Consider the following 15,209-nt stretch of genomic DNA (forward strand, 5'->3'; position numbering starts at 1 on the left):
AAATGATTTTGATGGTCTACATGCACATATTTGTGGACATATCTGTACAGTATAACATAAGCACTCAGTCAGCATGTCTTGAAATTTCTGGTGAAAGGCCCAAAGACAGGCATAATAGAGGTGCTACAGGGCAAAAAACGGAGAGTTGTGTAGACAAGCTTGCACGTATCTCCCCATAAACTAGGCAGTATTGTCAGTTTCTCACTTCCATGAGTGCTAAGAACACATCCTCTTGTAATATTTTTTAAAAGAGCTTTTCTCTTCACAGGCCCACTTTTACCTCATCGTGCTGTTGTCATAATGATGAATCTGTTAGCTGGTGAGAACACCCATGACAAAAGTTAGTGGAAAAATATATTAAACTTATCTGCAGACCAAGATTCTCTCTGAACATCTGATTTAAAAACAAGTACCTCCACTATCATTAGTAGGCAATAGATAACTGACACACTAAACTGCTTTTTGTGGGAGTGTTTAAAATTAATATGTAATACACACTAGAGGTGCCATATTGACAGCACTAAAATACTAAGTCCCATATTCACACACAGCAGAAATACAGCATGTTCATATGTGCGAGCTACCATAACATATGCCTTAATTCCTAATAGGCAAGAAATTATTTCAGTCTCCATAAACATTCTTCAGTCCTAGACTTCACCACTGAACCAGTCACTAAGAGTGCCAACTCTGATATCCCCACTTAAAATCCCACCAAGAGCAATGTTTTACACTCAATAAAGAATCATCAGAATAACGAATTCAGTCCCCAACACATAGGGATGTATTCTATCCAGCAACTTAAAGGTGAAAAGGCTCTGTGTGCTAGTTACTTTTAAATTTTCAGTTTGGTGTACAGTGTAAATTTTGTTTCCTTCACAGTTCACACTGTTCTTTGTCCATCTATATGCATCTAGATATTGTAACCATAAGAATGTGCAATTCCGTAGTTTCCATACCTTCAGGCCCACATTCTGAGTCTTACCGCTGTTGCTTGGCTCAATTAATATGCAAATGCTAAATAAATAAATTGCTGCTCATAAGATATGTAAATTCACACCATGTTCTGAAGTTCCCTAATAGAGGATCATGTCATCTGTACTATGTAGGACTTATGAATAAATCAGCATCTTTAATACTGATTTGCTCTTTGATTTATGATATTTAAACTCTTTCCGTTATATTTATATATAAATATAGATTTAATATTTTGGAGTATTATTTTAGCACAATATAAACTATCTGTTCCAGAGAACAAGTTTAATAATATACAAAAAATATAATTAGGCATTGCAGAGGTTATGTTTTTAACCTAAAATACACATAAAAAGGCTTTTCAGAACAAAAATTGTCTGAGTTCACTTAAGAAATAGTAAAATTTTCTGTCACTCATAATTGTAAAAATGAGAACAAAGCAAAAGTAAGATCAGCTAGTGATTATACTAATAAAAGATTTTGTTATAGAAGTCATTTAAGGAAATTCAAGACTGTCCTGCAGTTGTATCATTTTATTTCTAAAGGAAAAAAATGGTGTAATGTTAGTATGTTATGTGGCTTTAAACATTTAAATTAATTTATTTTAAGCTTTAAAAAAGCAATAATGCATTTTTCAAAGGAATCTGTGCCAAAATGACTTTAAAAACATCTATTTTTAAGAGTTTTATGCAAGTCCTAATTCTAATGGCATGTAATATATTACAAAATAAACTGGAAAAAAAAAGTCATACCTGTGAACAAAAATTATACACACTAGAATCTGTGCATATTCAATAGCTATTTTTCAAGCTCTCCACTATCTCATAATATAACAACCAACAAAATGACTTGAGTGAGAATACTCATGGGAGAATACTCATGGGAGTAACACTGGATAATAAGTATTTGCAGGGATCCAGCCCTTGGTCCATGAAGGATAAACTTCCTGAAATTAATTCTTTTTGACCTTGCAAAAACTGTCCAAGACTGCCTGAAAATGGACACAACAGCTAAAAACCTGCATTTTTTTTAATCCTGCATACCAAATTTCTCAAAGTACATAGGATGTCATTTTACATGTCACATTTCTGCCTGATGTGACTGTAAACAGCTAAGCGACTGAATCATTAAATATAGGGTGTGTTTGTGCAATGGAAATAGTGTTGACAAACCATTAACTGTAGTGAAATGAGTAGACAGCTAATAAAATACAACTACTCTTGAAACAAATATGAATTATCTTTTATCCACACTGTACTCCATTTTACCACTTGCTAAGATATTATCTGCTAAAAATACTGTTTTAATGCACAGCAAGTGTTCTGATAATTGTATTATCCACTGTTAAATCTGCAAGCTATTTGCTACCCTAAGCTTCATTATCTTGACATCTAAAAGTCAAAGAATTCTTCTGTAAGACTGCAATTCCCAAGAAGAGAAACGCTCAGATCGTGTCTGCAAGCACACAATGGAATCACAGCTGACGATGCACATCTTTTTCTGGATGTCTCCATATGCTCAAGAGTTTTCTCTCGCTCTCCACCCCACAGCTATGCATTAAGGGACTTACTATCTGCCAACAGGAGCACAGTTGCCAACTTTCACACGGTAGCTAAGCACCCCGACTTTCACAATAAGCCAAAAATCAGGCTAATCACATTTCAGAACAAGGCCAAAACAAGCCAATCCCTAAGAACCCCAACACTATGTAACTAGATCCCCCGGGCATGCAGTCTGGGACTACGGTGGACCAGCTGTGTACCCCCTCACTCTCTCCCCCCCTTGTCCTTGCTTGCCCCTTGCCCCTGCTTGCCAGGAGCCGATCAAAAAAAAGAAGCAACAAGCTATACAACAAGCTACAAGCCAAACAAGCTACAAGCCAAAAACTAGCCAACAAGCAACTCACAAGCCAATTAAGCCAAAAACAAGCCCAATTTCTGCATTTTTTTTTGTGTGGGTTTGGCATGTCTGATCAGGACTACTGAAAATAGTGTAGTGAAGAGAGAAATGCACCAAATTCTGCAAATACTACATTGAGACTTGATTGTATTTTTATTTTATTGTTTTGAAAAACCAATGACAGTAAAAGCATTAAGTAAAAAAGAACATGACAAACATGACTTTGATCCAACCACTCTTTTCATTATTCAGTGCACAATCTTTTCCTCAGAAAATAGAGAAAATTTGTTTTTTATTTCAATTTAGCAAACACTGATTTTAAAAAATGAATGAACAGAGTTTCCTCGCGGCTCAGATTTGAGCAACTCCTGTAGTCTCAGGGATTCTCATCTAGGATTCTTGCATGTGCTCCAGTTTAGCGCAGTACCAGAGCGTCTGTCAATAAGCCAGTGACATCATCAACAAATGAAAAGAGCAGAAGACAGTGGGCATTGTAGTAGCAGCTGTCTTTCTAAATGACTTTGTTATTGCTGCAGAGTAACTTGTGCTCACTGCAGATGGAGCAGAGCCTGTTCTGTTTAATTTTAAAGTTGGGGGGAAGTTGTGAATATCAAGACTATAGACAGTTTAAATCTACCTTTCTCCACAGAACTTCACAGCCTGTTTATAAAGCACACTGCATCACAAGTAGTGATAAAAACATAAACACTATTCTTTAATAACTCCCTTTTGAGTCTATAGGATTAGGGTAATTAGTATGCTACATTAGATCTGGACAAATCCTAGCGACCTCTCACTTTCCTGTGTGCAACTGATCTTTGACCATTTTCTCCTTATATATTATGGATCTAAGTTTAACAGCTTTGCTTCCAACTACATTCTCTTATCCATCAGCATCATGCTTATAAAAAAAAATACCAAACACTCCTTCCTCAAATACCTGAATTTCAGGCACCGAAGATGGCAGCACAGTGTACTAACGAATCCAAAGGGATTTTCAAATTGCCTTTTTACAAAAGGGCCTTCATAGAGTGCAAAGGCAGTCATGCAACATTATGACTATACAGATTCCCTTCTTTGTCAAATAAAGGCAAAGTCTAACCTAAAGCTTCAGAAAATAGGAAGTTGAGGGTTCCTCAAGGTTTTTACTTGAAGTGAACAAGCAACCACAATAATAAATAGTATAATCCATAAAATGATTAGGCCACGTTTCACCCCATATTAATAAATAACTCACTTATTTAAATATTTATGAGATTGGAGAGAAGATACATACTTTGTTAAAAATAAAAGTTCTCTTCCAAACATTTCTGTGGTTTGACTCCCTTTATAAGGGCTTGTGAATGAGACCTTACATCACCGAGATTGGCTGCATTGACATTAAAGAGACCATGGCACTCTTCATAAACAGTAATTTGCCACAGTATCTTTGGCCAAGTTTCCTCTTCTCTCTGCTCACCCACTCACATAAGGAATATCGTGAATTAACCCCTACGATCCACTCACGGGAATGGGAGTGGGGAAGGGTGTCCGTACCTTGTATTATATACATATGCACTCCCCGTGTGCGATACCTTCACTGTAGTCCATCAGCCAAAAGCTGTGCAAGTAGGGCAATTGCACAATCTAATTTTGGTCAAGTGACCGACTGCTTGCCATTCAGATTGGTCATGAAAATCTACACAGCTGTGTGCACATAAGACGACAACAGAAAATCCTTGAGGATAATAGGCTCAGTCTAGGGTTGCCAATCTTCCAGGATTTTCCTGGAGATTCCAGGAATTAAAGATTAATATTCAATTAAACATTATGTCATGTGATGAAACCTCCAGGAATATGTCCCATCAGAATTGGCAACCCTAGCTCAATCTGACATTATCTAGAGCTGGTGCTAGCCCATTGAGGCCCCTAAGCAGTAATATTTGCCCCCCACCCCTGCACAAAAGATACTAAAAAAAGAAAAGAAAAGTGAATAGTGGCCCCCTTGAGCTGCTTGGGGCCCTAAGCAATTGCTTAGTCTGCTTATGCCTAGCGCCAGCTCTGACATCATCAATGATGTCAAAACATGGACACTTCAAAAAACAGTTGGCCAATGCAGCAGACCAGCAATCCTTCCAAACTGTTGGGATTGCCTCTCAATATGTTTCCCACCTCTGCCATCAAGTGGGAAACAACCAGGAAATCAGCTGGCTAGAGCTAATTTTATATAAGGAGTTCAGCAGATAAAAATCCAAAGATAAAACAAATGACAGTCTTCAGAGACAGTAGTAACAAAAAAACAAAAGCAAAACAACTTTCAGGTAAAAACAGTTCCTTCATTTGAGCAAACTACCCTCAGATAAGGAAAATCTCTGACTGTTTCTCTACTTGGGCAATACTGTATTGCTATAGCTGTCGACATATTTGTGTAGCTAGAGCCAAACCTCGGAATGTCATGAAATTTTGCTAGCCCAGAATAAAAATCTACTTGCCTGCCCCTTACCAGAAAGAAAAGACAAAACATCCATAGGACAATGATACTTTTTTTTTTGGATAGGTGAATAAAGAATTCACCTTTGGCAAATAGAACTTTTTAATAGCTGAATTGCATGTACATAGAGGGGCGTTTATTTGTATGCATACTTTGGATAAAGTTAAATATATTAACGTGCTGAGCATCTGCTATCATTATTACTTGGTGCTTGCTAGCAATCTTGTTGATTTTTAAACAAACAATTTCTAAGACTCCAATAACCTTAAGCAGGCTTCTTGCCTATTGTAAGAGTGAGCTGAACTTATAAATGCACTTATCCTTCTCTGTAAAGAGAAGCATGTGATTCTATGCTAGGGAGAAATATTCAGGCCCATGAGTAGCTGGGCACAGAGACCAGGCTCCAATTACACCTCACACAGGATTCTCTGGGAAGCAGGGATAGAGGGGGCTCTACATTAGCTCACAGGGTCCCCTAGGGAACGAATGGAGTAGTGTTTAAACACACACTTGGGTCCTCCATGCGGCAGGGAGGAACTAGATACCAACCCCCATCAGACCCTTCCACATACATTGGGGCTCAGGTGGCTGAGTGAACATGGGGGACATATTGCCTCCTCCTCCCTTCCCCCACCCACAGGGGCCCAGAGGCAAGGACAGTGGAACACAGCACGGGATGTAATGCTACCAACTGCTACCGTCACAATTTGTTACCAGTAGCAATTACTAAATCTAGGTCGTCTTTTTGTTGCCCTGCCACAATTTGCTGCCTCTGCCTTTCCTCATCCTCTGTTCCAGGGGTAGCAAACTCTGATGTTTCAGGGCAACCCAGTCACAATTTACTACCATTTTAAAATGTCTATTTTAAATTTGGACACAAATAAAAAGGTATTTTTGTCATTTGCAAGAGCATTTTACAGAGTTAAACCGCACGGCTACTGTACGTAAAACCCTAAAGAAAAAGTATTGCTTTTTCTTTATTCATCTTTTTCCATTATAGATTAGAAACCGCGTGGCCTACAGTAACAAAACATTTAACATATACAAAACACAAACTAGTGTAAAGCATTGTAAAAAGGTATTTGAAATACTTATGAATACCTTTTTAACAAAAGTTATTAGGCAGAAAATCTACCATTCTTCCTTATACAGACTCTTCCCCCATCATCACTGTTACACATATTGATCAAGTTTTCAAAACAAAATTTTCACTTCACTGCTTTGGCACAAACAAATGAGTATATTGCCCTTGGATTGTCTTCCAAAGACATTTTCTCAGGCCTTTTGCTCACTGCTAAAACTGAGTGCTTTCTCCTTACTCAGCACTTTTCCCTCAGAATACCCCCCATCCAGACCTCAGTTACCCCTTGTTAAACAAAATCACCTTTTTTAGCAGTGAGGAAAAGGCCTAAGTGCTAGATTCACAAAGGGACTTGAGCACTGAACACTCGGTATCACAACACCTAGCGTTTAGGCACCAAGAAAGTCACATGAACACCACCGCAATTCACAAATCCTGAGTTAGGTGCCTAACCCCCTATACAATGAATGGGGAGAGAGAGGCACCTCAGAGTGGGACCCCAAAAGCCTGCTCACTACGCAGAAAGCTGCCTAAGACAGCCTATGGGAGATGCTGAACAGAGGAGGGTGCTAAACTCCACCCCCTTCAGAGCCTAAGTCCCTGCTGCAAATAGACACCTAGCTCTGCCTGGTGAGCCAAGAATGAGAATCCCTCTCCTGGAGTTAGATGGCTTAAGTGCCTAACCTGTTTCTTGAGAGAATGAGCTAGACAGGTGCCTAACTCCACACAAAACAGCTGGAGGAGGAAGAGGAGCCCACCTTGTACTTCTAGACCAATGGTTACAGCACATACCTGGAATGTGGGAAACCCCTGTTCAAATCCTGGAATTGAACCTGAGTCCACATCCCAGGCAAGTTCTCTAACTATTGATCTAGAAGTTATAAGGAAGATGATGGCACCGTGTCTACCTCCTCCTTCTCATGTCAGATTCTGAATGGGAGCCGATCCAGTACACAGCCTCTGAGAACACCTTCCCAGATCGGGCCTGGCAAGCAAGATATGCATAGCCCAACCCTCCTCTTCTCTTATTCGTGAATCACTCTGGGGCTTAAGTATGATATTGGCATCGTAAGGAAGCCTGGTGCATGCTCAGAGGCAGAAACTTAAGTTTTAGCCTGAATATGTAGGTGCTGAGTTTAGGCACCTAAAGAGTTTGGGGAATTGCAGGGAAGCCTAAAATTGAGACTTAGAGCTAAGTTTCAATAAAAAAGGAACAAAGAGGACCGGGAATTACAGACCAGTAGGCCTAAAATGTCAATACCTGGAAAGATACTGGAACAAATTATTAAGCAATCAATTTGTAGGTACCTAGAGAATAATAGGATTATAATGAATAACCTGCATGGATTTGTCAGGAACAAATCATGCCAAACTGACCAAATTTCCTTGACAGGGTTAAAAACCTAGCAGATAAGGGGAAGCAGTAGATATGATATATCTTGATTTTAGTTAGGCTTTTGGCAGTCCCACACAACCGACCCATAAGCAAACTAGCGAAATGTGGTCTAAATGAAATTGCTATCAAGTGGGTGCGTGATTGGTTGAAAAAACATGCTCAAAGAGTCATGATCAATGGTTCACTGTCAAACTCCAAGGGCATATCTATCGGGTTGCACATAGCTTAGTCCTGAGTCTGGTACTATTCAATATTTTCATTAATGACTTAGATAATGGAGTGGAGAGTATGCTTATAAAGTTTGAAGATAACACCAAGCTGGGAGGGGCTGCAAGCACTTTGGAGGACAGGACTGGAATTCAAATGACCTTGACAAACTGGAGAATTGGTCTGAAATCAACAAGATAAAATTCAATAAAGACAAGTGCAAAGTACTACACTTAGGAAGGAATAATCAAACACACAACTATAAAATGAGGAATAACTGGCATATTAACAGGAGTGTTATACGTAAAGCACGGGAAGTAATTGTCCCACTCTACTCGGCACTGGTGAGGCCTCATCTGGAGTGTTGTGTCTAATTCTGGACACCACACTTTAGACCAGAGGTCTCAAACTCAATTTACCTTAGGGCCAGTGCCAGCCTGCAAATCCTCCCAGCGGGCCAATAATGTCACTCATGCCACCCAGAACCCACCCCCCAAAACTCCGCCTCCCAAAAAAACTTCACCCACCACCTGCCTAAGGTTCTGGGAGGAAGTTTGCATGGGGGAGGAGGTCTGGGGTAGAGGATTGGGGTGCAGGCTCTGGGAGGGAGTTTGGGTGCAGAAGGGTGAGAGGTTGGGTGTGGGAGGGGGTCGGGGTGCAGGCTCTGGGCTGAGGCAGGGGAGTTTGGGTCCTGGGTGCAGACTGGGCTGGAGCAGGGGGTGGGGGTACAGGATGGGGTTGGGGTTGCAGGCTCTGGGAAGGAGTTTGGAGGCAGGAGGGGGTATCTGGGTGCAGGCTCTGGGAGGGGGTCAGGAGTGCAGTGCTTACCTGGGGCTCCAAGGCAGGGCAGGCTGGGGGGCCTCCATGCGCTGCTGCCCCCAGGCACCACCCCCACAGCTTCCCATTGGCCACAGGGGCGCTCAGAGCGGGGGCAGCACGCGGGGGCGGGGTGAGCACCCAGGAGCAGCAGGTGGTGCCAAGGGAGAGACCTGCCCCAAAACTGCTGGAGCCCCGCAGACCACATTGGGGAGGTTCGCTGTCCGCAGATGGCCGGAGGGGCACGAGTTTCAGACCCCTGCTTTAGACACTTATGGACAAATTGGACAGAGTCCAAAGGAGAGCAACAAAAGTGATAAAAGGTTAAAAAAAACTGATCTATGAGGAAAGATTAAAAACTGGGCATGTTTAGTCTTGAGAAAAGAATACTGAGGTGGAACCTGTTAACAGTTTTCAAACATGTTAAGGGCTTTTATAAAGAAGACTGCGAACAATTGTTCTCCATGTCCTCTGAAGATCAGACAAGAAATAATTAGCTTAATCTGCAGCAAGGGAGATTTAGGTTAGATATTAAGAAAAAACTAATTATAAGGGTAGTTAAAATCTGAAATAGGCTTCCAAGGGAGATTGTGGCATCTCCATCATTGGAGGTTTTTAAAAGGTTGGAAAAACACCAGTCAGGGATGCTCTAGGTTTACTTCCTAATGCCTCAGCACAAGGGGCTAGATTCTCAAGAGGTCCTCTCCAGCCCTACATTTCTATCATTCTATAATGTGGCCATAATATACCATACACATGCCCAGCTTCTTCAGATGTTCATAAGAATTTCAGCATCCTCCTCCTTTTCAAAATTTCTCAGTGTTGTCAGCAAAACCATCCCTCACAGTGTGCACGTGCAGTCTTTTGCACTGATCAGTCACTGATGTTACAGGGCTGTCATCAGCAGATATATTTATAACATTTCCCCCTCTTGAGATCAGATTACCTCAGCTATAAAGGTGAGTAAATAGGGAGTGACCTGCCAAGCAGCTTTCCTACAATGAAAACATCCTATACAGCTTCACAAATACAGAGCATGTCTAGTAGTAACTGCCACTCCCTATCTGTGGATGTTTCTGGGTCAGGTGATCAGCCCTGCACAATGCAAGTGTGCTGAGACACATCATCACAATGTTCTAAGTGAGCTGAAAACACTTGTTGCAGCTTATCATACAGTGGCACACCTTTTTGGGTATCGCAATAATGGACTGATTAATACTACCATCATAATGCAAAAAAGATGTAAACAAACAAATGCTGTGTTTATAAGTTAAATTTTCCTGGAAGAACATGAGTAGTACAAGATAAGGTTTATAACATGTGTGGTTAGCAAGCAGGTAGAGGCCAAGATCAAAGAGGAATCTTTACAGTTAAAGCAACAAATACATGGCTCAATTGGTTAATTCTAATGGGACTTTGTATGCATTACTGTACTCATAGTGAGGATCAATGTACAGCTAGACCAATACTCTCTGTGTGCACAGCAGGATCTATCTTAAAATAAACATGTGCTGGGTCATCATCCAAGACTGTTATAACATGAAATATATGGCAGAATGCGGGTAAAACAGAGCAGGGGACATACAATACTCCCCCAAGGAGTTCTGTCACAAATTTAATTAATGCATTTTTTTTAAACGAGTGCCATTACGTAAGGAAAAAAATCTATATTTGTAAGTTGCACTTTCACAACAAAGGAATTGCACTACATTACTTATATGAGGTGAATTGAAAAATTACTATGCCTCATCATTTTTACAGTGCAAGTATTTGTAATAAAAAATAATATACACTTTGTATTCTGTGTTGTAATTTAAATCAATATATATGAAAATGTAGAAAAACATCCAAAATATTTAATAAATTTCAATTGGTATTCTATTGTTTAACAGTGCAATTTAAACTGTGATTGTGATTATATTTTTAACAGCAATTAATTTTTTTAGTTAATCGTGTGAATTAACTGCGATTAATTGATAGACCTAGTATTTAGGCAACTAGTGGGATTTTCAAACGCATCTAGATGCTTCCAACCTGTAAAAATCTGGTCTGTAGTGACTATCTGGGAACCAAGTTCTACACAAAAATGGTGATTCATGAAAGAGGACAAGAGTGCTCGATAGATAGGCTAAACAACATTGATAAAAGCAATCCCCATTGTTAGATTAAAGGAAACTGAAGAAGTTTTGACACCAGCACAGGAAATCAGTCGGCACTGATGTCATATGACCCAAAGAATAAACTTGTGTATTAAAAAACCTCCAAAAATTTAGAATTAAGAGCTGTCACAATACAGACATCGCAGTGTTTCTACTATAGCACTTCCTATGACTGCTGAAGCTACTAGTAACTATTAATACTTTAAATGATTAGTTATTAAAAACATCAGTTAAATAGCACAATGCCATGTATCTCCACTATGTTAAAGAACATAAATGAGGAAATAAAAAGAGAAATAAAAACAACATTTTAAACAACTTAAAGAAGTGAAACTCTATTTATAGTGTATTCCAAGGAAAAATCAGAACAGCAGATAAAACAAGCCTGTGAATTAATGAGGTTTTATTCAGCCATATAAACTAATAAATGATTCCTTTAAACACTAAGAACATATATGACAATTATAATTTGTAAGTGGGTGGAGATAGTGAAATATTTTACATTGACCTGAATCAAGTCTCTTTTGGCAGCTCAACACAGCATATCACACCGGCAAGTGCTGCCCGGTGGGAGCACTGGACACAATGTGACTTTAGGAGCACAGCCCTGGGTGGGCAGCCAGAGCTCAGACGGCTCCTCCTCGAGGGGAAAATGCCGCCCCCCGCAACACTCTTTTTTTTGCAGCCACCCGGGACTTCCCCTCTGCCACCGCCTGAAGCCCGGTCACTACCCCACATCCCTGCTCTACCCCCTCACCCCTCCCCTGCCTCCAGCTGTCTGACCGGCCCGTGCATTCCATTGGGCCCCCTGCATAGACTCCGCCCCTCGCAGTAGGAGCGGTGGCGAGCCAACGGCTTCAACAGCTGTTACTGCGCATGCTCACTTGGTATGCGCATGCTCAGTACCAGCAACGCAACAAATCCAGAGGGGGGCAAGTTTGTAACCTGATACCGGCCCCCCGCGCGCGCACCCGGGGTCCCGGCAAGCGGTGGCAGGAGGCAGCTCTAGTGTCACCTTTCCCCAACGCTCGGCCCGCGCGCTGCGGGACACCTCCCGCCCCGCCACGGCAGTGCTGTCCGCGGCTGTGGCAAGCCGAAGCAGCTGACGCCGTCACCGCCTCCTCCCCCCATCCCCACCCTCGGCGAGCGCCCCGCCCCGCGAGCGGCACCAGCCGAGCCCCGGCCCCGCGATCCCCTCCCCGCGGGCGGCGCCGCACACAGCACTGCGGCGGCCGGGAGTCCCGGGCGTAGGCGGCCGCAGGGCCGGGGTCCCGGCGGCGCTGCCCGGCTTCACGCGCCCGCGCACAGAAAGTTAAAGAGAAGTGAAGTTGCCCGTGGCCGGGCGCGCAGCGCTGGGAACGGGGGGAGGGACGCAGCCGCCCCCAGCCCCGTTACCCTCCGGGGGGGGGGAAGAGACAACGACAGTTTTCCTGCCGCTCACACACACCCCGACCCCAGCCGGCGGAGGGGAACGATCCGCTGTCCCCCGCACCGCCCCAAGGCAACCCCCCCCCGGTCTGGGGGGTCGAGCAGTCCCGTCCTAGACCCCCTCTTCCGCCCGGGCAACGGCAGCCGCCGTCCCCGCCCCCCCAGTTCAGCCAGGAAAGGGGACACGCCCCCTCCTCCCCAGGGGAGCTGCCCCCACTGCACCCCGCATCCTCAGCAAAGGGGGAGTAATCGCCCCCATTTCTACTGAGGGGGCAAACCGCCCCCCCACTTGACCACTGCACCCCGCTGGCCGGACGCCGAGCTAACTCCGCTGCGACACCCGCAGCCCCCCAACTCCTCTCCCTTCGCTGCGGAGGGGGAGCAGCCGCCTCCTCCCCCTGCCATCAGCTGCCTTTCTGTGCCTCCCCCGCCACCATTGCCCGAGCTGCGGCGGGTCCCCGAGCTTACACAACCCGGCTGGGAGGCAGCGGCGGGCAGCCCCACGCGCTCCGCCACAGCCCGGCCGAGGGGGCGGCATGCGGGAGTGTTTACCGGGGTCAGTGTCTCCGGCTGTCGCGGGCGCTGACCTTCGCTTTGCAAGATAAAGCTGTGGCTGCGGCCGCCATGTTCCCGTTTTAATAACTGGCTGCTTGTTTATTTCAATGGAGAGAGACCCTCCCACAACTCCCCCTCCGCCTCCCCCCGCTAGCCGGAGAGGAGGAGGGGCGGGGAGCGCTGCCGCCAGGCGCAGTCCGTCCCTCCCCCTTCCCCGGCGCGGCGGCGGCGCTGCTACTCGCCGAGGCTCCCTGGCTGCCAGCGACAAGGAAACTTCCTCCCTGCCCTGCTGCTTTCCATGAAACACCGCGGGCTGCTTGTGGCCCTGCTCTGGAAGGGACAGCGCGAACGGGGGGTTGCCCAGCGCGCCTAGGTGCGGCGGCAGAAATGGCCCATTGAAACCTACGCAGCCCAGGAAGAAGCCCCTCAGCCGCCGGGCGTGGAGCTGTGTCTGGGGCCCTTGGCCAGCCGTCCTCCTCCTCAAGGAATGTCTTCCCCAGTCGCTGGGACTTGAGACTCCGCGCCGGTTTATACGGCCCCAGTGTTCGCCCCAAGGAGGGAGCAGCCCTCGCTCCTATCTCCCCACCACACAAAAACAAAGCGCGCCGGGGGGGCAAAGAGCCAAACTCCAGGGGGTTCACAACATGGAAAGGCGAGTTTCTCAAAACGCAGGCACCCTTTGCTGGAAGTGGAAAAGCAAATGTAGCAGCTTTGTGAAAATGTGGCATGTACTGTAGTGGGGAGCACACAGCCAGTTCAGTTCTAGATCCAGCACAGAGAATTGTCCACCTTTTTTAAAAAAGCAACTTTATTTTTAATGCAGATTAGAAACATCAGACTATTCCATTTGTACTCACTCTACTTTTCCTCATTATTAGATAAATACCATGGCCCTATATTTTTCTGTTAGACCCCCCCCCCCATATTACTGTAGGTGATACAGGTACCAAATGATTAAGTTTGGTTAATGTTAAGTTTGCCCAATACTTTTCTGTATAATACTCCAATGTATGGTTACCACTTGGCTGGTATGGATTTGCCAGTTGCCAGAAAAATAATTTGCTGGGTTTTTTTTTACATGGTTCTAAAATTTTGTATTATTATCACATTACACTGTGATATCTAATCTGAAAAGTTTACACATCTAGCTAAAGATGCTGCAGTGTTCCCACTTCCAGAGTTTAAGTAAGATTGATAACATTTTCTTCTCTATATATGTTCTCTCTCATATTATCAGTGGCTGTTGGGAAGGGGAAAGTGGCGGAGTTGCCTTGTGGTTGGAGGCTGGGGTTGCGGTGGGCTTGCCTTTGTGTGTGTGTGTGTGGGGGGATTGTGGCTTTTCGCTTTTCAAACGCGGTAACTACTCCAATGCCATGGTGCTATAATTTTCTGCTAGACCCCAAAGGATATTATTGTAGGTAATACAGGTACCAAATGTCTATCATTAAGTTTGCCCACCACTTTCCTATATAATACTCCATTTTCAGTCCCTTATGACATTGCTAAATGTTAACTGGCTTGGTTGAAACTCCTCGTGCTGCGTGTTTGCTGAAGACTGAATTTTTAAGTTTCAGCAAAAATGGTTCAACCATTTCTCAGAACACAAGAAAAACTATATTGTTTTGTCTGTGTTTTTAAAAAATCGTATAACACTTTTATTGAGAAGCTCTAGCACCTCCAGATTCTGCGGCCAAGGTGGATGTGGGGAGAACAATAGTGTCACCTTTTGTCATCCTTGCAAAAATGTACCAATATTTGAACAAGTTAGGAGCCTCTGTTTGCATATGCTCAGTAAAGACTTGTTAAGTTTGGCAGCTAAGTTCTCCAAAGCTTACACCAGCACTGAATAAGCTCCACCCTTTTTCGGCTCCGGTATTTGACCAGACTGCTGTTTGCTGTCCCCACACAGCAACTAAGCCCACTCCATCCCAGGGCTGCAAGAAGAGAACAGGATACTTCTCTTACAATTGCTCCTCCCATCAATCAGGCCACACACAGGAAACTGACAGCAAGGAAACACTCCTGTGCTTTCCATGTTTCCCCTTGGTAGCCAGAGAAGCCTGCCTGGCAAGAAAGTGGTGAAGAGGAAGACTGGAACAAAAGTCAGAGTGGAAAGGAAATGGGGAAGGTGAAAGTTTGAGGGATGTAACAAGGATGGGAACAGTGGCAGGGCCAGGGACAAAAAGGTTAGGTTTGGAGGCAAACAAAGGAGAAGAGTCTCTA

At 43.9% G+C, this 15,209-nt stretch overlaps 1 protein-coding gene across 10 annotated transcripts in view; it reads right to left on the reverse strand.

Annotated features, from left to right (window-relative positions):
• NCOA2 (nuclear receptor coactivator 2) overlaps window positions 1-13,493 on the reverse strand; it is a 250,798-nt gene extending 237,305 nt beyond the window's left edge. For 6 of the 10 annotated variants that reach the window (XM_039523663.1, XM_039523664.1, XM_039523665.1 and 3 more), the window contains exon 1: window positions 12,984-13,109. The gene's annotated coding sequence lies outside the window, so the exon portion shown is untranslated. Of the gene's footprint in view, window positions 1-11,511; window positions 11,680-12,983; window positions 13,110-13,392 lie in introns of those variants that run through there. The other 4 variants (XM_039523667.1, XM_039523666.1, XM_039523668.1 and 1 more) reach the window with 2 other exon arrangements.
• Window positions 13,494-15,209: the final 1,716 nt, after the last annotated feature.

The sequence above is a fragment of the Mauremys reevesii genome, linkage group 2, assembly GCF_016161935.1.
Source record: "Mauremys reevesii isolate NIE-2019 linkage group 2, ASM1616193v1, whole genome shotgun sequence".
Lineage (NCBI taxonomy): Eukaryota > Metazoa > Chordata > Testudines > Geoemydidae > Mauremys > Mauremys reevesii.